General features: G+C 43.1%; 1 long non-coding RNA gene and 1 pseudogene across 1 annotated transcript in view; both read left to right on the top strand.

Moving 5' to 3' along the window:
* Gm51424 overlaps window positions 1-25488 on the top strand; it is a 156101-nt gene that overhangs the window by 130036 nt on the left and 577 nt on the right. The gene's annotated exons all lie outside the window — the stretch shown is intronic.
* Gm17748 lies at window positions 23853-24434 on the top strand (annotated as a pseudogene).

Here is a 25488-nt window from a genome sequence, read left to right as displayed (position 1 = left end):
GTTTGGGAAAGGGTTATTTTGCTCCTCCCACTTGTCTCTTATGTTCTTATGTGTATGTAGGGAATATATATGGGAAGTATGTCTGTCTGTGTACATACATATGGGCACACTCAAGTATAAGTGCACATGAACAAGTGTAGGCCTGTAGGGCCCCAGAGGTTGACATTAGGAATCTTATCTCCAACTCACTATTTTATCAGCAAGCTCTTGCAGAGAAAACCTTTATATCTAGACAGGCAGCTTACGATATGGATAGCCCTCCTTGCCTTCTGAAGCTGGAACTACAGCTGGAATTACCACACCCACCTGGTATGTAGGCTCAGAGGATCAGAACTCTGATCCTCTTGCTCACCTGGTGACCACTTGTGACTGACTACTCAGCCGGCCTGCAATGGTTTTTCACCACGTTTACATGTAGTCCTTTGATTATTTAGGGGTGACATTAGCTACAATGCAGTGAAGCCTCAGTGTCACCAGCAGTCAGCTGAGGGAAGGGGGAGCTGTACAAGAGTGAGCAGTCAGATTAAGCTGACACGTGGTACACATCAAAACAGCTAAGAAACCAAACAGTTACTATTTCCCAAGATGAAACCATGTGGGTTTTATTTTACATGCATTATTTAAGTTGCTTTCAAAACCACACCAGGCTGTGAGATGTACACAGTTAACGGCTTTGGATAATAAGAAAAGAGACCTTGTTTTCTAGATAAACCAACTACTTTTCCTTGGTGGAAAATGGTATAAGCTAAATTTTGCCACCCAGCTACTGCTAAGGCTGCAGAGTTCTGGCCTATGGATCAGGCAATGCTTACAACTGTGCTTCTTGGGTTTTTTAAATGGTTCATCCTGGTCCAAAGCCAGGACTCGAGCCTGGTGTTCTCAGACCCAGAGTCGGTCTCATAGGGAGAACATGTCTGCTACCTCCCAAGGCAGGTTCGTTTCTGTGGAGAATGGAAAGGTGAGAATGAAGGCCCCTTGCATGTGGCAGGGATTCTGTGTGCTGGGGATTTGTCCTCTGTTATCAATGGCCTTGCTTTGATTGCTATGCTATCTGTTTCCTCTGAAAAATGAGCATCTGAACAGAAACAAAAACAGCAGCCTAGCATATCCACACTAATAGAGATCCCATTACCTCAGTGCACACTAACTCCACTGAGGACAGAGGGCAGCATGCCATGTGATCATTCATAAATAGGAGGCCTTTGAGGCACCTGGTCCCTCAGAGTCCCCAGTATCCCTTTCTCATTCTGTCCCTTCTCTTAAAACTTTGCTTCCTTCCATTTTCCTATACCTGTTAGTCTTCCTTGCTTTTAGTATTTACAGTTTTCAACACTGTAAATACTATCACCTGGGATAGATGCTGCCATGTGTAGCACATATTGTATATGATGACCCCCATATACCAGATTGCATGTATATACGTGTGCCATGTGCATACCTGGGACCCTCAGTGGTCAGAATGAGACATCAGTCACTAGGAACTGAAGTTACAGAAGTTTGTGAGCCATGATCTAGGTTCTGGAAACCAATCAGACCAATCTGGTCTCTCTGCATGAGCCACAAGCACTCTTAAACACCCAGCCATTTCTCCAGTCTCAGGGTCTATATTTAAGTGGATATGAACTATGGAATCTTGGTTTCACGGCAACACTTATGTAGATACAGATTCTAAACAGTTTCTATATATTGAAACAAACCTTCATAATTTTATGATAATTAGTTGTCTTTCATTCACTAACCTCAATGAAGCTTATAGTACCTATTATCCCATTTGGTTATTCAGTTTTCCTCTCAGGTGTAAAGAGAAAAAAAAAACCAACAAATTATTTGCAGTACTTTTCCTTTCAGTTGTGGGGAAAACTGCACGCATGGAGTACCAGATAGCTTTATGTCAACATGACACCGCTAGGAAGAACCTCAATTGATCTAGCTGTAGGGCACTTTCTTAGTGATGGATGAAGGGCCCATCCCACGGTGATGGTGTCATCCATGGGCAGATGGTCCTGAGTTCTACTAGAAAGCAGCCTGATGACTACTACAGAAGTGGATGCTCATAGTCATCCATTAGACGGAGCACAAGGTCTCCAATGAAGGAGCTAGAGAAATACCCAAGGAGCTGAAGGGGTTTGCACCCTAGGAGGAACAACAATATGAACTAAACAGTAACCCCAGAGCTCCCTGGGACTAAACCACCAATCAAAGAAAACACATGGTGCGACTCGTGTCTCTAGCTGCATATGTAGCAGAGGATGGCCTAGTCAGTCATCAATGGAAGGAGAGGCCCTTGGTCCTGTGAAGGTTCTACACCCCAGTATGGGGGAATGACTGGGCCAGGAAGCGGTAGTGGGTGAGTTGGGGAGCAGGAGGAGGGAGGAGGGGATAGGGGATTTTTGGAGGGGAAGGGAAACTAGGAAAGGGGTAAACATTTTAAATGTAAATAAAGAAAATATCTGATAGATAGATAGATAGATAGATAGATAGATAGATAGATAGATAGATAGAAAGCAGGCTGAGCAAGCAAGCCATGGGAATCAAGCCACTAAGGAGCACCCCTCCCTGCCCTGTCACCATGGCCTCTTTATTAGCTCCTGCCTCCAACTTCCTGCCCTGTTTGAGTTCCTGGTCTAGCTCCCTCCAGTGATGAACTAACTACAATGTGGAAGTGTAAGCCAAATGAGCCCTGTCTTCCCCAGCCTGATTTTGTTTCCTTGCAGCTACAGAAACCCTAACCGAGTCAGTCACATGACCTTGTAACTTTTCACATATGCTAAGTGAAATGCAAATTAACAAAAAGGGCTCCACTGACCCCTGCATGCCCTGTGCTGTCCCTGTCCCCTGTGCCATCTCTGTCTCACACAGTTCTCATTCTCCTCTCTTGTTTAGAGGAGAGCTGATTTCCCAGAAGACCTTTCTTTGTCTTGGGGTCTGCATCAGCTTGGGGTGGGAATGTTTATGTCCTCGCTGCTCCCATTTGTCCTGACATCATCATCCTTCTCCTTTCTCGGAAAGGCCTGAAGGGACACAGTCTAGAAAAGCAACTGGAAGCACCATGTGTTCCAGCCTGGGCAAGCTCCATGCATACTCTCACCTTTAGGCTCAACCTACGATGAGCGGTGCCTCCTGGGAAAGTAAGCCTTTGTTTTAGATGAATCTGCACATCTTAGCTACTGTGTACGCCAGTGTTAGCTTTCTATAGCTGCTGCTTCAACTACCTTTTTTGTTTCAATGCCAATTGTTTGAAATATTGTCTTGTCCACATGATCTTTAGCATGGTTAAAATGCCCCATATGTAGTGGATTGAGTCTGCTTGCTCTTTATGCATGCTACATCCTCCAAAGCTAACCTAATACCATGCATGGCCCTGTAACTTCATCGTTCACCCCGGCCTTCTTGCTTTTAAGATTTTTAAGTCTTATTTTTAATTATGTATATATGCGTTGGGATGGCGGTAGTATGAATGTTTGTGCCCACACAGGCTAGAGGTACTGTATCCCCCAGAGCTGGAGTTTGAGATGGTTGTTGGACATACCTACTCTGAGTGCTGACAACCAAACTGCAGTGCCCCCACAAGAGCCTTACACACACTTAATCAGTGTGTCCTCTCTCTGGCCCCTCTCATATTTTCTTGCAACACTATGGGAAAACCCTATGTGCATTGCCTGGAACCTCAGCAAAGCCATAGTTCCACGGGTCGTCTCTTGTTCTCCACACACTGAGCTACTGATAAAGCTGCTTGCCTGTCTAGAAGTCTCTGTGGCCTCTCTTTGGCATCTGGATCTCTCTGGAAATTAGTGATAGACAGCATCACACACTGAGCTGAGCTGAGCTGAGCTACCTTGCCTTCCTTAATGCTTTTAGAGAAGGGAGGCAATCTTGATTTTTATGTGTGTGTGTGTGTGTGTGTGTGTGTGTGTGTGTGTGTGTGTGTGTGAGAGAGAGAGAGAGAGGGGGGGGCAGAGAGAGAGAGACAGAGACAGAGACAAAGACAGAGAGACAGAGGAAGAGGAGGGGAGAGGGGAAAAGAGGAAGAGGGAGAGAGGGGTTAGGAAGAGAGAGGGGGAGAGGATTCTAAGAGCCTTCTAAAGATAACAGTAACAATCTTGCAATGATAAATGAGGTTTCTGAGTCTCCGTGTTCAATTCCCTCTTCTTCCTGCTCTCCTGGCTGGAGTTTGTGTCATAGGCCAGTGAGCGAGCGAGCGAGCAAGCGAGCCAGAGGCATGATGGAAAGGTTTTCTTCCTGGAATGACCAATCCATTCCCACAAGACTTTAAATCACGCTCACCGTCCCTTCTCCCCACTCCTTTGATAATGTATCCTTTCTCGCTTTCTCTTATCCATTAATATTTCTCTCTCCTATTATTTATCATTGGCTGTTGTTTAACTTTGCAAGGCTGTTTATGCGACTCGCATGACTAATGCCGCAGAAAGCAAAGAAGCAAGCTCTACGCCATAGATTAAGGAAGCCTTCTTTATAATCTGTGATTAACTGGAAGCGAAGACCCTTTCCATAATAAATTAATATAAAATGTGCTTCGTCCTGGGTTGTGCAGACGAGTAACTCATCAATAGCTCCCTGTACTTAGCTTCAATCAGCATTTCCTACTACGTTGCTTTACCGCCTGGGATATAATTTCAATTTTTTTTTCTTGGCAAGATCATAAAATTCTTTTTTCAAGGAAAACAATTTAATATTTTAATCTTAAATATCACATTTAAAGTGGCAGTAAATAAGAGTTAATAGAATTTTTCCCCTTTCTAATTATTTTGGTCATCTCTAGGCAAGCCATTTTGTTTTGTAAATCAAACTACATCTTTAATTAGGAAAAAAGTTGATGTGAAATATTACACAAAAAGACAGTTACAAACATTGAATCTCTGACTTCTATTTCTAGTATTACAAGCAAATGCCAGAGGGTCCTTGCTTTGCCGGTGTTGGTGCTTCTGTGGGTGAAGAGGGATAGCCTAAGCCACTTGCATGCCTCAGGGTCTTGTGGAAGCAGCGATGTGGTTCTGATCCTGAGATCTCACTGCGCCTTTCCAAGTATTAACACACGCACATGCACACACGCACACACACACATACACACACCCAAAGCCTGCAACTTTGTTCATGAGCGCCTTCTGCCACATACTGTCAGTATGCCTGGACTTCTGTATTACCCTCTGAGAAAGAGCTGAAGAATTGGATCCCCTTACATCATAGTCAGGGAAAGCATTGGACACCCTTTCCAATGTCCTCGATTCTGGCTCCAATACCAGAGCGAGGCTCTGTGTTAAGTGTTTGTCAGTGCAGCTCCATCTTCCTTTTCCCAAGGTCACCCCAAGGTCACTCCAGAAGACACTGGAAACCAGGTGATGCATTTGAGGCTGGTCTGCCTGTCCTGCCTCGTGTGCTTACTCTCAGCTCACTAGGAACTGGGCCCCAAGTTTGAGGATTAACCAACCTTGAGTAGGTTCCTCTGTAGGCCAGGATCTGTCTAAGCATGGGGCAAGATGAGGTCTCTAGCATTTAGAGTATTTGAAGGATATTGTGAGTACATGCCAAGAACAGCCTGTGTTGTGGTCCTTTTAGAGCCCCTTCCTAATATGTGAGGATGTATCCTCAAACTCTGGGCCAGCTATTACTGTGCCCACAGCTGCTATTGAAGGCCTCTGCACATGAGAGTGTGGATTTTTTTTTTTTTTTTTTTTTTTTTTTTTTTGCACTATCTTGATTTTGAAGCTTGTAAGGTTCGGACCCTTAACCTGTGAAACTTAAATAAAAAGATCAGTTTAACTGAGTTAAAAGCGGGCAGGACTTACAGGAAGACTTGTAGTCATGAATATTCAAGAGGCACTCTCTGACAAGGCCCTGGCAAAGACACCCTCATTAGCCACTCCAAGCGCTGCTCCTAGATGTAGTTAAAAGCATTTTCTCCTGCATTTTCAAGTACAAAGGCCTAAACCCAGAAATAAGGTGACTTTTTTCCCCCACATAGGTAAAGTGGAAGTGTTTCCCCGTTCTAAATGTTATTCATTTCTACACTTAGCAAAGGTTACAAGCAGGTATGTAACCATGCATGGAAACTGAGCCTCCAGCCCAGCAGAGAGCTAAGAACAGAGCAGGGGACAGGCAGCAGACAGGGGGCAGCCCTGGGCACAGGCTTGGAGGCAGTAGAGGGGAGGAGCCAGAAGACCAGCAAGGAGGACATGTGACTTGAATAGTATTGAGTTTCTCTTTTCATTCTTGTGCACTTCCAAGTTTTAAAAATTAATGCTTTTAATTCTCTTTTTACATTTGAACTTTTAATGGCCATATAAAATAGTGTAGATTGCAAATACAATATGGAGACAGTTTAATGGGAGCATTTTAAAGCATTCTCTTTCTCTCTCTCTCTCTCTCTTTTTTTCTTTTTTCAAAATAGAATGCTATGAAACTGAGAGACTAAAATGCTGGTGTTGAAGCAAGTCCAGCTTATGTGTTTCTTAACAATCTGCTGAAAGATCTTCCAACCATGGCAGGAACAGCCTCTTGCAAGCCGCACATTGATCTATCTCAGGGCAATCTCCCAGGATGTTTAAACTATATTTTAATCAATATTTAGTTCTAAAATTATGGTACAAGTAGCTACATGCTTGTCTGATGAAATACTTGCCTTTAAAAAATCTGCTATGCTTTGTAACTTTCTGAACAGGATGCAAATGTTATAGCCCAATGTGCAGCATTTGACAGCCTCGGGTCCCATCTCTAACACCTGCTCCGTGGGAACACCCACTGGCTTGTGCTCATTCACTCTGTACTGAAATTGTCTAAACAAATGTGTGATAGACCTACTGAGTAGATCCATCCTTTCAGACCTAGATGATGACCACAGGGCACAACTCAGTCACAGCAATATGATGACAAAACTCCACATAGGTCCCTTTAATGATCTATTTGCTTTGAGAATTAAAAAAAAAAAATCAAATTATTTTCCTACAGCAGCTGAAGTCCTAGTGTTTGCATGTAACACATAGAAGGTCAGTTGTGTTTTGTGGCTGGGCAGAGCATATTCAGCTGCGAATAGCTAATGCCTTATCATAGTTTTCTTTGTGCTCATTTAGAAACTTCGGGTATTAAGCAAATTTTATGATTAAATTTATTTTAAATTACATAACTACCACATACAAAGTCTTGACAGATATTTTTCTAAGTTCTCTTCACATATAATAATTTGTTTACTTCTTAAACAGAGTCTGTGGGACTATGAAAGGTAGCCTGGTTCCTGGTTGAGCTAAGCTAGAAACCCCGAAGACCCTGAAGGGACAGTAGGAGCTCTGCCTGTTCCTGGGTACCAGGCCCCTGTCACAGGCCTCAGGCCCCCATAGATTTGTGGCCATCAGTCACATAAGGGCAGCCCCTCAACATAGAGGGTGACCTGTGGTCACATAGGCTCAGGACAGATCCCCATGGTAATGAGGAACCTAAAGGCCTAGAAGACTTAGCCAATAAGCTTTCCTTTCCAGACATTCCTCCCTGCAAAAGGTATTTAACCTTAGGTCCACCCTGAGAAGTGGGGTAGAGTTTTACACATCCACTTTCCACCATGACAATAAATGCCTTAAAACCATGGACTGTCTCTTTTCATCAGGACCCACCATGGGAGCAATGGAGAAGGCCTTTGCCTATACAGCCACCATCTAATCTCCCGTTGAAGGCCTCTCGGAACTCCCAGCCATGACCACTGTCAAACCAAGAACTTGCCCTGCAGGACCAGCCAGAGCTCCCTCCTTCCTCCCCTTCTCCTTCCCTACATTCACCCCAGGCTAGATTCAGCCCATGGTGGATGCAGCTGCAGCTGGGGTGGTGGTGGTAGTGGCTGAGGCTGTGTGGTGGACTGCAGTGCACCTGTGGTTATGTTAGAGTCATGGCTGTCTGGACAGATCACACCAGACCAGTACAGCTCCACTGGAGAGAGTTTTATTTGGGGGTGGGGGGGAGGGAGGACAAAGGGGGCAATGAAGAGGGAAAGAGAACAAATGTCAGGAGGGGTCTGCCTTTTATTTGGGATGTAATGTAACTGCCCGCACCCCTGGCACAGGTAAAGGTGGACACTGAGGATGCATGGCAATTGCCATGGCAACAGATGCACAGATCCCTGTTGCCTATGGGTAACGTCACCATCTCTGGATTCGGAGATGACCTGTGACCATAAAGCCAGTTCCTGACTGTAAATCCAATTCCTGATGCCAACAGAGTCTATGTATGACACTGTTCCCATTTTATACAGGAGATGAAGGTGGCATAGAGACTGAGGAGGAACCCTAAGACCATGTCACTATGAAAATGCAAAGCCATGGGTAATAACATCAGCACATAGGGTCTCTGTAGAGACAGGGAGTGGGAGGGAAGGAGAGAGAGAGCAAGAGACAGAGCATGAGATAGCAGGGAGATGGTAGGAGATAGATATTCATGCATGCATGCATTCATACATAGATATGTAGAAATGAAGACAGATATACTTGGAGAGTTGGGCACTACTATCACAGAAGGCTCACAGCAGGGCATCTGCAGCCTGGGGGACTCAAGGATGCTAGTAGCATGGACCAGAACTAATGGGATAATTAGTGGTCCTAGAGCCAAAGATCTGAAAACTTGGGAAACGCATTTAGGTGAGTTCGAAGATCTAAAAATCAAGACTTTTGGTGCCAAAAGACAGATAGGAGAGTAAGAGCTGAGGCCGACAAGGAGACACACAGTGCTTGTCTTTTGTGCTCAAGAGAAAATAAAGAGTGATAGGAGACGACTCTGTCACATCACCTCTAAACTAGCATCATCTTCATGTTTCTAAATATCTTTCACTACTACTTAAGCCTCTCCTATAATCATTGGGAAATGCTGGTGCTATGAGCCACATGAATATATCCCACATCCATTGCAGTGAAGCTGGGTGTGAAGCAAGTCAAAATAGCACAGAAATCACAAGGAAAAAGTAGACTAGCTTTTGTTGAACAGCAGATACTAACTACCAACCAGCCACATTATCTACCTAATCTTTAATATATTTGTTGGGCAAATATTACTTTATGAGTGTACACACTGGGATTCAAGGAGATAAAGGGAAACCCCTCTCTTCTGTTTAGATTTGAACTTGAGTATGTTGGCTTTATAGTTGGAAATCTTACTGTGATTGTCTGCTCTTTGATTCCGTTTTCTCATCTAAAAAATAATTGCTAATGATCCTACATGCACAGGGGTGTCCTAAGCATGAATTGGAGGATGTCAGTGTGAGAGACATGCAGTAATTGCAAAACAGCGCTTGTCATATCCGATCTGTCATAGCTCCTCTCTAAAGCACATTTTGCCCAGGAAAGGGGTATGAGATTTCATAAACAGTACAATCTGTGTTAATGAAGATCTGACGGGAGCGGGGAATCAATATATGACATGCTTTTTTTCATTACGATATGATGCTTCTATTTGCGATATTTCATGGTGGACAGTTAGTTCAGGGCTTATCAGAGTTGTTGGAAAGGCCCTTTGGGAATGCTAATGCTTAAGTCTCTTCATTAACTGAAGATGAAAGCCTTCCACTGGGATCTAAGCACATCTCAGAAAATCGCTCACAAGATTAGATCACCTTTCTTTTTTATTTCGTAACACTTGAGGTTTTTCAGTGCAATGGCTGAGAGGAAGATATTTACTCTGCTCATCAAAAGACTTGCTATCACACTAGCCCAACAGTACCTCAAACAAACAAACAAACAAACAAACAAACCCTCAATTTCTTACAGCCTGAGCATCAGTAGATGCTCTACATGCTCTTGAGAGATATTGGGTCATCCTGATAAAAATACAGTTCTCCAAAAAACAGTTCCCTGTGCATATTCTGTCACAGCTAATAGCACTAGCCATGTGCTCACCCAGCCATCTTGTTAGTGGGTTTTATTTCTCCTTTTACCTCATTTGCAAGGCTAAACATGAAAATATTTCATTTTCTAAGTAGTCCTCAAGTCCAGTTAATCTTCTAAGTCCATATCTTGACTCTCTTGAGTCAGGGTCTCATTAATCCCCAAGGCTACTGAAAGGCCTCCCTTATTGATTGACATGCCTGGGGCTTGACCCCTATATTCAGCCTCCACTTGCTTCAAGTGAGTGAGTGCTATTGGAGGGATTCTTTTGAAATACAGATAAGCACAGCACTCCACTGATAGGCCACTTCTTCATTATCTTTAGCAGATTCCCCAGCATATACAAAAGACTTGCTCAACAGTGCCTTGAACTGGCAGACATAGATGGAGTATATTCTAGCTGCGTGGACATTCAAGGCTCAATTTAGTCATGCAAATACATCTGTGTGCTCCAGAAATTCAAAGACAACTCAAGGGTGGAGACCTAGGCTTGGTATTGCTCATCTGTGGGGGAAAATTACAGCTGCTCCAATGAAGGGGAAGGATAACGATGCTACAAGTGTCTCAGTTACGAACAAAAGCAACACCCTCCACTAGGCAGCGAAACAGTCAATATTTGATTCTGAGATACAATAGTATAAACTTATGAATTTAGGTTTTATATGTAATATGTGATTTACATATGTATCAATTCATTGTCTACTCCCTTATAAGCTAATGCATACTCAGAAATATCTCATGACCTGTCTAGGAGCTCATTATGAGGAACTGAGAGAATCTAAACATGTTTCCTGAGGGGAGGAAGTCTTAGAACTCAGTGGACTGACAGTGTTGTAGTGAGTGCTATAGCTGTTGGCCTTCCCACCAGCCATCCATTCAGAGAATCAACTCCATCCCCAGCAACATGTTTGTATGGTACCAAGATGAGTGTGACCCTGCTCTCCTGGACTTACCTGGAGAACAAAATGTGCACAACTAAAAACAAAACAACAACTGTTGCATGTCATAAGCAAAGTTTGGACAGAGACCACATAGTCTAGAAGGAAGTGGTGTTGGTGATAGGACAGCAGAGAGGAGGGAAGAGCAATGCCTGTGATATGATGAAGACTTTACAATGTCCTTCTTTCTCTTCTTACATTGGTTATTCATTTAACAAATGAAGCTGGTGTTCCAGATGCTGGCAAACTCAAATGTGAACGACTGTTGATGTAAATGGACTCTTAAAGCATTTAGATGCTGCCATGTAGAAAAGAGTAAAATGTGAGGGGAAGGATAGTTGTTGAATAATTAAAAGTACTAAAATAAAAATGGCTGCGGAAATAAGGTGAGAGCTGGAGAAAGCACACTCAGCAATAAAAGTGTCCAAAGGCCTCTCTGAAACACAGCCATCACCAAATTCCCTAGACTAGCTTTCCATTGCTGCGAGTGTGTGATCAGACCGGTTTTTTTTTTTTTCTTCTCTCTAAGACAAGATAGATTGATTATCTGAATGCTGTAAAAGTCTGAATTTCCAAATGAGTTTCATTAGGATAAAAGCTCATGTCTTAGAGGGACATTATTCCTTCACCTTGCCCAGCTTCCGTGGGCAGCCAACATTCTCTGCTTAGTACCCCATCCTTCATATATATACATATATATATGTGTATATATATATATATATATATGCAGAATTTGAATTTTACAAAGTTGAACTCACAGAAGTAGACAGTAGGTTAGTTGGTCGTTAGGATAATCCACACATATTGTGTCAACTGACTTTGAAAGTCTGTCTCTGTATTCTCAGTTGTTAATTCCTATGCCTGTAGCTCCGGGCTAATAGGATATGTAAATGTTTGTCACTTCCTCACCTGTGTCCCCCAAAAAGACAAGCTGCCATGGTGAAGGTCACATAGCCCTCAGTGACAACGGAATAAATAAGGAGTGTGGCTTTTTGCATAATAAAGAGCTGGTGGCAAGAGCTATGGCAGAAGGACCTAGGGAAGGTGTACTGGCTGGTTTTATGTGTCAACTTGACCCAGGCTGGGGTTATTACAGAGAAAGGAGCTTCAGTTGGAGAAGTACCTCCATGAGATCCAGCTGTAAGGCATTTTCTCAATTAGTGATCAAGGGGGAAAGGCCCCTTGTGGGTGGGACCATCTCTGGGCTGGCAGTCTTGGGTTCTATAAGAGAGCAGGCTGAGCAAGCCAGGGGAAGCCAGCCAGTAAAGAACATCCCTCCATGGCTTCTGCATCAGCTCCTGCTTTCTTGCCTGCTTGAGTTCCAGTCCTGACTTCCTTGGTGATGAACAGCAGTATGGAAGTGTAAGCTGAATAAACCCTTTCCTCCCCAACTGCTTTTTGGTCATGATGTTTGTGCAGGAATAGAAACCCTGACTAAGATAGAAGGACAGAGGCAGAAGACAGAAGGGAGATAAAAGGGAACAGGGGCAGAGAGCAGAGAGCAAGCCACATGGAGAGACAAAATGGTTGGGTTAAGTTAGGAGCTAGGTGAATGACTGCCACAGCAAATAGGCCAGCAGCCTTATACTATACAGATGCCTCTGTCTGCCTTTATTATTAAACTACAAGCAGGACCCCTAAAGTCCTGCAATAGTTATGGTTATCTGTGGGTGATGGGATGAGGGAAGTTGGAGCTGGAGTTTGTTCATCAAAGGTACAAATTTTCTCATAAACAGGCAGAGTACTTGGAGCTTATGACATAGCAAGTGACTACAGTCAATAACAGCACTGTATACTTCAAAATAAGCAAGAAACTGCATTTCAAAAGTCTCCCTAAAAATTATAAGTTATCAAAATGATGGATATGTTAATTAGTTTGATTTAATCATTCCATATTGCACACATATATCAAAACATCATGGCATCCTATAATGTATGTTATTTATGATATGTCAAAAATAACGTAGGCATCTCTGCATCCAGAGGAGATTGGTTCTCAGAGCCCATTTGGGTACCTATATCTGTAGGTGCCACGGCTTGGCTATGAAATTCAACAGCATTTGCATGTAGTATTACATGTTACCTTCTCAGGTAACACAATTTCATGTAAGTGCTGTGGAGTTGCTGTCATATTGAGTACATAGACTCAAAAGGCTATGTAGGTTCAGGCACGATATTCTTGAAATGCTTTTGACTTGTGGGTGGTTAAATCCATGAATGTGAAACCCACAGTGTGAAGGGGGAAACTGGATAAACAACAATAGCTGTATAAGAAAAATGGTATTTATACTGAAAACAAGACTGTGATGTTGAGACTGTCTCTACACTTCTGGGGTTCTATAAGGAGATCCAGGTTGGAAACAAAACCTTGACTGGAGTACAGAACCAGGGGATTAGATAAGATCATCCAGTCAGGATAGTGAAGAAACTGATATACCACAAAATCCACTTAACTGGTGAGGGACAGAGGAAGGACCTGGGGGAAAAATGACTCAGGAAGAATGAGGGATGCTGGCATCCCAAAAGCCAAATAAAGAAGAAGTGAAGGCAGGTAAAGATGTGCATCAAGTTACAAATGTGCATGATGGAGTTGATGGGATACTGAGAGCAGCAGGGCCAGAGCAAGTTTGGTATCCCACTATTTCCAGAAGATTAACTCCAAAGAACAGTTACAAAACAAATAAAGCGGTAATAGGACTTAAGTGAGGTTTAGATAGAATTTTTTATAAATGTGCAAGAGATGGAGACTACAAAGACTTAGGGCAGCTTATTCCACAGGAAGGGCTAACAAGGGAAGTGGAAACGATGCCCTTGAATAGACAACGGGACCTGACTTAGGGTATCCTGCCCACATCCAAGAGCACAGTGGGAGCTCAGTGAGAAGAAAGCGAGCGAGTGAGTGAACAAAACTGGAGACATCAGGATCTTGGGAATTAGTAGGAGACCTTTCTTACACCCATCCCTACCCTCAGCCCCCTGCCTCCCCACATGTATGAGGAAGCAAGACCGATGGTTGATAATGAGGACAGTTTGATGATGTTGAATTGAGAAGACATGAGGTATTCATCTGGGAGGATAGGGAACCTATGACCCCAGAAACAGTGTGTGAATAGTTGGACAAATAGTCTAGTTTAGTCAGTTTTTATTAACTTGAAGTGGACACAGTGAGACTGGTGGGCGCCCTCCTCGGGTAGGTCGCCTCCAGCCATAGGCACAGGTTAGCAGGGCCTATAGTAGGGCTTTGGCAGACCAGGCTGCACAGACTACATATAGTTGGAGGTCATTGCTACTTTACTCTGCTCCGACTCTACTAAAACATGAAATGTTCAGGTCCTCTGTTGTCACACTATTTGGATGGTTTGGGACATAAAAGTAAATCATAACTTTTCAAAGACAGAACAGCTAGTTCCAAGAGAGCTTGATGCATTTTCAACAAACCTTTGCTAATTGTTGGAACCCCACCTCACAGAGGCCCACCTAGCTTCATCCCATTAGTTTCATTCTCTCTCTCTCTCTCTCTCTCTCTCTCTCTCTCTCTCTCTCTCCTCCTTCTCTTCATCTCCCTCCCCCTCCCTTGTTTTGTTTTGTTTTGTTTTGTTTTGTTTTGTTTTGTTTTGTTTTCCAGACAGGGTTACACTGTATAACCCTGCTATCCTAGAACTTGTTCTGAACTCACAGAAATCCACCTGCCTCTGTCTCCCAAATACTAGGATTAAAGATGTACACAACCCTGTAATTATTTGTAAGGCAGTAAGACAATGCTTCAAATCTCGCTATTACATCACCTACAAAATAGTGATCTACTTATTTATAGGGTATTATACAGCTAGGAAATGACTCACTGAGTGAACTCACACCCCTGAGTGGGACTCAGGCCCCAATCTCCAAAGTCCATGTAAAAGCCACACGTGGTAGCATGTGTCTCTAATCCCAGAATTCCTACAGTAAAATGGATAGTGGAGAACGAAGAATCTGACTCATGGTACTGCTGGCTTACCATGCACAGCACCAACAGCCTAGAGACCCTGTCGAAAGTAAGATGGGAGGCAAAGACTGTCTTGTATGTGTCACATGACAGCTATATCCCAAACTCATCTGTGTACAAATACAGACACCTATCTACACAAAATGGACAGATAATACAATGAAGCTTATAATGTCTCTTTACAGTAAGTAGCACAATCTTCATAAGACTCATTCACGTCTGGGGGCTGGAGAGATGGTTCAGCATTTAAAAGCATTGCTTGTCCTTGCAGGGGACCTGGGTTTGGTCCCTAGCACCAACATGGTGGCTCTCAGTCAAGCATAAGTCCAGGTCCAGGGGAGCTGGAGCCCTTTTCTTACTTCCTTGAGTACCTGGCACACACATGATGTACATACATACTGGCACACACAATATTCATATGAGTAATAAATAAATAATAAAGAAGAAACATCCATTCTCTTTGAATGGTGCGTTGGGTCAGTTATTTATAAATATATGTCACTTTGGCAGAATTATAGCCTGAGTCATTTATGGGAGATACACTCTTATAATGTCAGTCTGAAGATGGACTTGTAAAGATGGACATGTTAAACCTAGGGCAGTTTCTCCATACTGACCCTGCTCTACCCACAGAGGTGTGTTGTTGGGAGCTATTAAGGCAACGCTATTGTCCTGATCTCTGAATTGGGCCTCCCCCCCCCCAGAAGAAAAGAGGGTCAAAAGCGGGCCACCGGACGCACCGCTCAGAGAAAGTCAGCGCCGGATGTCCTGACCTCAAGATGTACCCTGATACCACCAAGTTCCTGCTTCCCCTTGTAGTCACCAAAAGAAAAATTTCTGCTGCCCCATCCCTCCTGTTGAGAAGTACTTCCTCTCTTTCTGCTGCCCCATCCCTCCTGCTGAGGTGCATTTCCTCTGCCCCATTCCTCCTGCTGAAAGGCACTTCCCCTTTTGCTTGTGTATTTAAACCTTGGGCCTGGCTAATACATTTTGGGGTCTTGATACAACTTCAGAACGGTTTCCGTGTCATTACTCGTACAAGACCCTCGTCTCTCTCTACCCCCCATTTGGTTCTTAGGAGGAGGTCCCCTCGAGACCCTCAAATAACTGGACCTGCTGGACGGGTCAGTGTGTGTGTCTCAGGTGTCATCCGTTGTTCAGCATCTTTGCTTCCTTCTGCAGACAGCCATGTGCTATGGCTTCCCATGCATGCGTTTGCCACAGGAAACTGTCCTTCCCAAGAGTCTGGTTACCTGATGCAGATTTTAAACCATACGTAAAGTTTAAAAGTAGCAGACACCCTGATTTTCTATCAATACTGATCAAGCAATTCCTACGTAGGACACAGGTAAAGTGAATTCACCCAAGAAAATAAATGTTTGACTATAAAGGACAGGAAGAAGTTGTCCTTAGGTTTTCACATATGCCTTGTTGTATTAGAGTTGATACTAGTTGCCCACAAGTTCACCTAGCTGCCCACGATGTCACAGCTATTTAAATTCGAATTTAAATCCTAAGGAAAGTATTGTGTCTTTGGCAAAAACATTCATGTAAAATTTAGTGATCCTTCCATAGTGAATTGTGGCACAGTGGAGATTCTACATGCCTGCTGGCATCACAAATATCTCTTATAGAACATGCATGTCTACTGCAGATGCTGCTGTCCCCAGAGAGATGAAATGAGTGTCCATACTTGTTTCTCTGGTTTATAAACTATGACAATTTTTTGGCCTGCTTTCAATACTCTGGAAAAAAAAATGAAAACAGTAGCCTCATTTTAGGATGTTGTGGCATGTGAAAGCTTCTCTGTCATGTTCTACATGTCAGTGTTTCATGTGTGCAGTGAACTGAGACTCAGCTGGGTCCAGAGAACAGGGTGAGTTAAGTCAACAAGGCTGATTCAAGTGAGAACCATTTCACAGGACTGAAATGGCTAACATCTTTCCTCGTAAGACAGAGCATAGTCCTTCATGTGTGTTACATGATTGGCTAGCATGCAATGACAGAGTCAGTAGGTAGAACATTTATCTTTTTGAATAACTTGAGTGGCCATGTCTCCACCAGCAGTCCCTACCTTCTGTGTCTGGTCTGATAATTCCCCAGAAAGATGGGCCTTCCAGGCATGGCCCAGGTGAGGCTTAGGACGTACCCCGCAGTAACTAGATCATTACAGAAGGCCCTGCAGACGGAGGTAACAAGTCAGTGATGACAGGCCATGCATCATGCATTCACTGTCCATGAAGGACTCTTTTTTTTTTTTTCCATGAGACTGATTTATCACAAGAGAAGGAACCTCCTGGGTGATGGAGTTTATACCATGATTTTGCACAGCTCCCGCAGATAGAAGGATCTTGTCACAAAAGTCAGGAGCAAAGGAGAATATCTGACAAAGACAGTTGGGAAAACTATGCTCTCTCTCTTCTTGCTTGGGAATGCAGAAAGCATTTGCCTAAGGAGCTCTGGCATAAATTCAAAATACAGCATGTCTGGTAATTTCAATTTTTAACAGCCAAGTCCTTAAAGAGAAGCAGGGCTGGACTCAGGGAAGAGAAGGAAGGTAAATTTCAGATGCAAATGACATCTAGCTGTGGCAGTCTGGGGAGAGCATATTAAGATGAATACACGCTTCTGCAGAGGAATTTATAGTGGGTCATTTCAGGCTGTTCTCTGGTCTGGGAGAGTTTTCCTTGCAGACCCTGGGAGGGATGACGACACTGGCTGAGTATCAGTAAAGGGTGTCCAGTGTTGTCTTTTCACAATTCGCATCGTTAAGCCTAGTTTTATTGTTCACACAAAAACTGCAGCTGTTGGCTCAGGATGCTAGAAGATGCTTGGAGTCAGGGCTAATTAGCCAAATTATGAAGCCTGGGATGATCCACAGCAAGCACAAAAGATGCTGAAATGCTGCCCTGGAGGAAGAGCAGTCACGCCCTCTGCAGGCCAGAGCGTGCTGTGGCTCCGAGCCTTCTCCAGACCTTCCAGCAGACCAGCTTTTGGATCTGTAGGAACTGTCACATAAGATTCATGAACACAGGAAGCACACTGGAGACCTCCATTAAGGCAAAACAGGGGTAGGCTGTGTGGAAGAAACCAACCACAGAGTAGGGTATTCAAAAGTCTCATAGATACTGTTAGCACATGCTCAGAAAAACAAAAACAAAAACCAGCAAAACAAACAAAACAAAGATCGTCCCTCGTAGAGGAGAGCACAGCAGAAACAAGCACAAGCAAGGAAGACAATAAATGGACCTAGCTTGATGTTGAAGTACTTGGCAATGAATGATATAATTTACTAAAATATTGGGCACATATTATCAACTGAGACCAAAGCAGAAGGAAATGTACTGTGAGCACAGTGAGGAACGTAACTGTAGTTGGTTAAGCAGTAGACAGAGTCCTCTATTCAGGAGGTTGAAATGGAAAGTTTAAGTAAAGGAAGCTGCTTTGCCACTCTAGAGTCAGATGTTCAAACAGAACCAGAGCCTGTGGCAACCGGCAACCACCCGCATCCTCTGGGATGCTGGAAAAACTAAGAGGTCCCTCCTGCGTCCAACACCCTCCCCCCCCCCCAAAAAAAAAAAAAAAAAAACCAAACCCAGACCGAGGTGCAGTTCTCAAAGTTACAGGAGAGGGTGTTCTTGGGAGACATTTAGGCGGTAGAATCATTGCACCAGGTGACAGAGTGATGTAAAGTCTGGGAAGGAGAAGCCGATAGGCTGATGCTGGTGCCTGCTGTCTAATTTAGGCAGTGCTGTAGAAGGCAGAGTCCCACGCCCATGGTGAGGAAGAACAGATTTGAGAGGGAATACCATTCAGGACGCCATTTGGGTTTACAACAGCCTAACTTTAAATTTAGCGCTTTTGGGACTACCGGGTGTGGTGGTAGGCATCTGTGAACCCAGCATGGAGGGCACAGAAGCAGAAGGCTCGCGGCAAATTGTGAGACCAGATTAGACTACATAGAAGACCCCGTCTCAAAGAACAAAACAGACGTCATGAAGCAAGTGGCCGGGCTGTGAGATGGATGGATATGCTTGGTAAGGAGTTGAGTTATACGGTACAGCGAGCCATTGGATAACAAGATAGAAAAGAAAGGGCGGAATGAGATAGCAGAAGGCATTTCCGCTAAGGATCTACACCGTTCTGCATGGATAGATTTGCCTTAGCTCTCCCACTTCTCTGGGGAATTGTGTGATCTCCCTGTTTAACCGCAGAAGGGAGATCAGAGTAATTACTTAGCAGGATTGCTGTGAGCATCAACTGAATCCATTCATCCAGGGGCTTCCAATAATGCCTAGAACACAGAGAAGGCTAATTTAGTGGGCTTCCAACGACAAAAAAAGTACAAGTTCACCTACACTGGACAATCCAAGGACATACACATTACAGGAAGTCAATACAGAACCCTCTGTCAAATACAACAGGAGGGATGCCCAAGACATATACTGCTATTGATCGTATGGCCATGGAGTTAACACAATTAATTTATCTCTTTACAAGATGAGTACTTTTCAGACTTATGCATTCAGTGTGAATATTAAAAGGATGGTTTCTTACACTGGGTAGTGAATCACCAGCACAGAGAGCCTGTGTAACTGTGGCACAACATTGAGCAGCTCAGATAACATTTACCTGAGAACATATATCTGAAATTTTACCTACCGTTAATTTTAGAGATTATGTTGGGAGTTTTTCAAATGCTTGTGTATTTCAAACAGGATCTTAGTATTGAAATCTAGGCTGATCTAGGACGTGGAATCCTCTCTCCTTTGCTTCCCAGGTGCTGGTATTATGGATACAAGCCATTTTGATGATAGCTTAGAAAACTTGCATAACACAATTCTAAGGTGTGAGGAGCGGGTGTGGTGGCAGTCCCAAAGGCGCCAGGGACTGCAGCTAAGTCCTATGACTTGCACCTGACTTCCTCATATAAGCCACAAACATCTTGAGAGCTGCGCAGGTGTACCAGGATACAGGTGAATCCATTTTGATGGAAATATGCCCCTGCTGCCCTGATTGGCTGAAGCTGCGTACCTGGTGAGGTGGCGTGGCCTGTTGTGCGTGGATGGGAACTGAGAGTATAAAAGAGTGAGAGGCCCAGGGTTCAGGGGAGATATAAACAAGGGAGATATAAACAAGAAGAAACAGGACTGAATAAACGTGTGCAGAAGGATCCTGTTGCAGCGTCGTTCTTCCTGGCCAGTTGGGCGCGCGCAAGACTAAGGAGCAGGCTGTGCATTGAATTTTGTAATGTTGTCTGGTTTTGTTTGTGGTGTGTGTGTGTGGCACTGAAGGCAGGGTACTGACCCAGACATGGGGTGTTAAGCACAGCTCTCTCTCCCTCCGACCAAAACATCTGCATGCTTTCCTTGAGATCCCCAAAGCATCTGTATGAGTCCCTAATGTTTCCTTAGGACACATTTCAGGATACAGTATACATTTATTATTCAAAGCTTTTGGCTTCTGACACTAAAATTTCATCTTTTCTATATATGGCTTTCACGTGTTTGATATTATTATTAAAAACATTTTGATAAATGGCAGTAAAACCATAAAGCTTTTTTATTTTTTAAAAAAAAATGACACAGTTTAATATTTCTAGATATTGTAAGCTGTGTTATGTATTTATCTTCTGTTCTTTTGCCATCGAAAAAAATGATTGCATGTACATAAAACATACCATGTTTTGACAATTTATATGCTTCTCCACTCCAGTTTTTCACAGACACAAGGATTTTAAATTTACCAAGTTCGGGTTTCAAGTCCTCTTTTATCTGTTTTCTAATGTTTAGACAGCAAGACTTATTCGTACTCTTTTACATATTTAATCTTCTACTTTAGGTCTATCTACTTTATTTTGTAGAGAGTCTCACTGTGTAGCTCTGGCTGGCCTAGAAACCTGTGTGGAGACCAGACTGGCTGTGAATGAACAGCCATCCCCATGCCTCTGCCTCCTGAGTGGTGAGATTATTGGCTTGTTCTTTTTTATTTTGTATGCAAAACACTCAGTAGGTTTTGTTCTTCATGACAGAAATCATAAGCTGCTTCCCCTCCCAAGTTATTACATCATGTGCTTCTCCACACATGTGGAGAATTCTCTTCTCCAACAGAAAAACAAAGGAAAAGAAGGAGAAGAGATGAAGGTAGAGGCGGGGAGGCAAGGAAAGGACTAGCAAGCCCAAATGTGACATAGATACCAATGTGCCATTTGCTCCTTTCGCTTCTTGCCCAGGGGCCACCAATGGTTATCCAAATCCCCCCCTTGATCCCCACCCACAGTATCTCTCTCTCTCTTCCAGCATCGAACACATTCTGGAGTCCAATAGCAACTTCCCAGCCCTGTCTCCACACTCTGTATCTGTGCAGCAGTAGCATCCTTACCTCCATCTCTCTGTTGGCAGAAGTCAGTAATGTGCCATCCTTGGCCACCCTGTCTGCCAGGTTCTGATTCCATACCTTTAGCAATCACCACTTCTGCCACTGTTGTTTTGAGACCAATACTTCATGGAAACTAGTATTTCCCACATGGCAGTTTGCAGATATAAACTGTCCTAAGAAAACTCAGATTCTTATAAAACTCTTAGATGTATTTCTACCAAGTTCCATTTGCCCTAGGTTAGTTTTTGCTGCTTTGGGTGTTGAACTTTCATTAGCACAGAACAGAGCAGCTTCTCCATGAACTCTCTGGAGACAGCCCCTTCTCTTCTTTCAAACAATGACCTCAGGAGGACACTTCTCCTTCTTTGTCCTGCTCTTGGCTCTGGGCACAGAGCAACTGCTAAAGAATTCAAACAGATCTTTCAATGTTCAGTCATACAGCAGACACAAAAAAAGATGCCTGAAAATTTTTAATTAAGATTGGAAAGTGTTGATCTAAACAAACTACACAGACAAAATATCTAAAATTTATCATTCTATACATTTCCCTACTGTGCAGGTATAACTATTATTAATAAGAACTTAAATGACAAAAATCTTGTGCTTCAGTTTTTTGTTGGTAAATGTTTTTAGTGTGAATGATCCTTGTCTGGTGAAACAATTATGAATTAAAAATGTATTTAGTATACTAGACCTACCAAATAGCCTAACTCAGGGGTACAGAAACTCTAGCACATTGGCTTTTTTTCTTCTAGTTTCCTGACAGACTACAAGACACATTTCACACTGCCTCTCAAGAGTCTATAAGTACCCCTTACCACATGTGGCCTGGGAGAAGAGCAAAGTTCAGAGCTCATAGCTTGGTATCTACTGAATACATTGCAATTTTTACCATATGTTAAAAAAGAAGAAAACAAAACAGAACCCAAATTGAACCTGAGACCAGAGTTAAGTCAGAGACCATGGGTATAGCTTCCTCATTTAATCAAAGCTAAAGCTTTGCAAATCAGACCTACCTGGGGATGTCTTAATACCATCCTTTCAGTTACATGTATACAGTAATTATTTGGGTAAATGTCAGTTAATTTCTTTAAGTTTTGTAGACATTATGACAGTACACACTAGGCATTACTGTATACTGTGAAGGCTGTTACCAAGGACCATCTCAACTTGGAAATGAGTTCCTGAGAGTAGGGGTGTTTGAGAGTGGCAAAAACAAGTAACTTAATTTCAAAACATGGGTTACAAGCTGATGAACTGTGTTCTGCTTGAGACAGCTCTCTAGACAGCTTTCTCTTGCTATTCTAAAAATTCTCAGAATAGCAGACCAAGGGCAGTCTTTTATTTACCTAACAATTTAGTCATCCACCCCAGGTTACTTTTTAATTAAACCACGAATCAGCATCTCATGACCCCAGCCCCCTGATTCTTAGAAAGATACAGCAAGCTCATCTTTCTTTCTTTTGTTTTGTTTTGTTTTTTTTTTTTTTTTTTAACATTGTAAAAGAATTCAGAGATCCGCCTGCCTTTGCTAAGCACAAACAATAAGCTAGCTGGGTGGAACGCTGCCCTGGAATTACCATTCCTTCCATTCTTGGGCCTGGACTTAAATTCCCTCTGTCCCAGGCTGACCTTGAATTCAGGATTCTGTCTGCCTTTTTATCAGCCTGTCTTTGTATCTTTCTGACAAGCTGACTCATAGTACAGCTGCTTCTGTTCCTTTAGATCTGAAAGTTCCTTGTACAATTCATATTGCCCCCTTATATTTTGCATAATTGAGAAATTATATATTTTGGACTCATATTTTCAGAGTTCTTCCCCACAGCTTTGAGGGCTGTCCTAGAGGTCTCAGCATTTACCATTTTGCTGAGACATTAGCCACACCCCTGTCTACTGGACTCCTGCTGTCTCTGACTCTCGTAGAGTCATTAACATTGCCAGGGAGAATATTTCCTGAAGGAGGAACATGAAGTAATCATGTTCCACCTACAAGATCTACACTTATGGAGGCCCACACTCTGTTGGGCCTGTTCCAGGGGCATGAATCATTTCATGCCATCCCCACCATAGCCTCGTCAGGCTTGGCAGGCTATGGCTCTCAATGAATCCATTCTTTGTGGGACATGCTGGGAGGACACACACAGCAAACCACGAGAGCACTTGAGAGTATTAATATGTGCAGTCTTGCAAGCCGAGAAATGAAAGCTTGAAAATCATTTAATTTAAAAGGGTGGGGGATCAGGATCACAGATAAGGGTTCTTTGATAATTCACAATGACTTTGAACATGGGAGCCGTGTGAAGGAAATAAGGACTATCTACAACAGTTCCATGTCTTCCTGCTGTAACAGCTTCAATGGTGAGCAGCAATCAAGAGCTTAGCACCAGATTGGAATAACACTTGTACAAAACCAAATATTGGCCACTATAATGTCTGCATCACAATTAAAACCTAATCAACTCCATCAAACCTGCTATGTCAGAATCAATAGCTTCTTTGAAGCCACAGAACTATTTGAATATGGTTAAGATTCATATGCGGAAATTTGGTTGGTTTAATTAAGCCTCCAACTTTCTCAAATGGAATTACAAAAAGGTAAAATTGTGTTTCTCATAGAGATGCAGTGTACTGAAATCACAAACATTGGAAGGCAGTTAAGAATATTTAGTCCCGGGCAAATTCAAGTCCAGTCAATCCAGTGGTCTTCTTCGATGTCAGCATTGGCGGCCAGGAAGTTGGTCGCATGAAGATCGAGCTCTTTGCAGACGTGGTGCCTAAGACGGCAGAGAACTTTAGGCAATTCTGCACCGGAGAGTTCAGAAAAGATGGCGTTCCGATAGGATACAAAGGAAGCACCTTCCACAGGGTCATAAAGGATTTCATGATTCAGGGTGGAGATTTTGTTAATGGCGATGGCACTGGAGTCGCCAGTATTTACCGGGGTCCATTTGCGGATGAAAATTTTAAACTTAGACACTCTCCTCCAGGCCTGCTTTCCATGGCAAACAGTGGTCCCAGTACAAATGGCTGCCAGTTCTTTATCACGTGTTCTAAGCGTGATTGGCTGGATGGAAAGCATGTAGTGTTTGGAAAAATCATTGACGGACTTCTAGTGATGAGGAAGATCGAGAATGTTCCCACAGGCCCCAACAATAAGCCCAAACTGCCAGTGGTGATCTCACAGTGTGGGGAAATGTAATCTAGACAAGACGGAACCAGGTCCTCTGCTGTGTTGGTGTGACATTCTCCCTCGAGTCTAACAAGCTGGACTGGCCTCTGTGTTTGCTTCCCTGTCTCCACAGTATGCGATCCAGGACCCGGAAGTATCACAAATGAGAACCTATAATCCTGTTTAAATTTTGGACTGTAAATAAAGGAATTTTTTTTAATGCAAAAAAAAAAAAAGAAAAGAAAAAAAGAAAAAAAGAATATTTAGTCCCGAGGTACTAAGGACTCCAGACACACTTAAACAGTCTTCTGGTGTCCCAATCAAAGATTTGTGATGTGTGCGCTGTCACCACCGGTAATTGTAGCAATTGTAAGCTTGATGAGAGTCCAATCCTCCAGCTCCATAAAGCCAGTTGCAAGTGGCAAGGGGTAGTAGCTTTTCCCTGAAGTCTTCTGAAATATTTCCTGCTAACTCAAGAGCTTCTGGGGTGAGCTTCCCCACAGACACACACTGAACACAGTGATAATCACATCCTCATGGTAGCATCTGGATACTGTCTTTGTCTTTGTCTTGGTTTTTCAGAGTCCTTTCTGGCCTTACCATCAACAATCCCAGACTACACTGAAGCTCTTAAAGCAAGGCAGAGATGAACTCTGGTACATGGTGGGACCCCAGCACTTGTTCCTCCCAGTACCATGAGTCAACCTGTTTAATACTTCTTTCTAGATATTTAAAATCTCACAAGTCTTACGCTAATGATTTCTTGTATTTATGTTTGATGACTCCTTAGGATTGGTTTCTTGATGTTTCTAAAATATATATAGGTGTTTGGTTGTGTGCTATCTTTGCTGCAGGGACTGTTCTCATCTTAGAGTAAACACCACTGCTGATACACTGTGTTGTATCCTGACTCCAGCCATTGGGATTCAGGACTGATGGGAAGATGTTGTGGATACAATACCTTCCTTCCCAAGTGCCATACTCCCTGCTTTGTTCCTAGACCCAGAATCTCACCTTTTGTTCTATTGCTTGGCTCAAACCAAATGTAAAATAAGTAGCTCTGACCACCAGAACTGACAAAAAAAGCAACCTAAAGGGGGAAGGATTTGTTTGGGCTCATCTATTATGACAGTCTATCACCAAGGA

Source organism: Mus musculus, chromosome 17, assembly GCF_000001635.26.
Source record: "Mus musculus strain C57BL/6J chromosome 17, GRCm38.p6 C57BL/6J".
NCBI classification, from domain to species: domain Eukaryota; kingdom Metazoa; phylum Chordata; class Mammalia; order Rodentia; family Muridae; genus Mus; species Mus musculus.
This window is presented reverse-complemented; position numbering and strand designations above follow the sequence as displayed.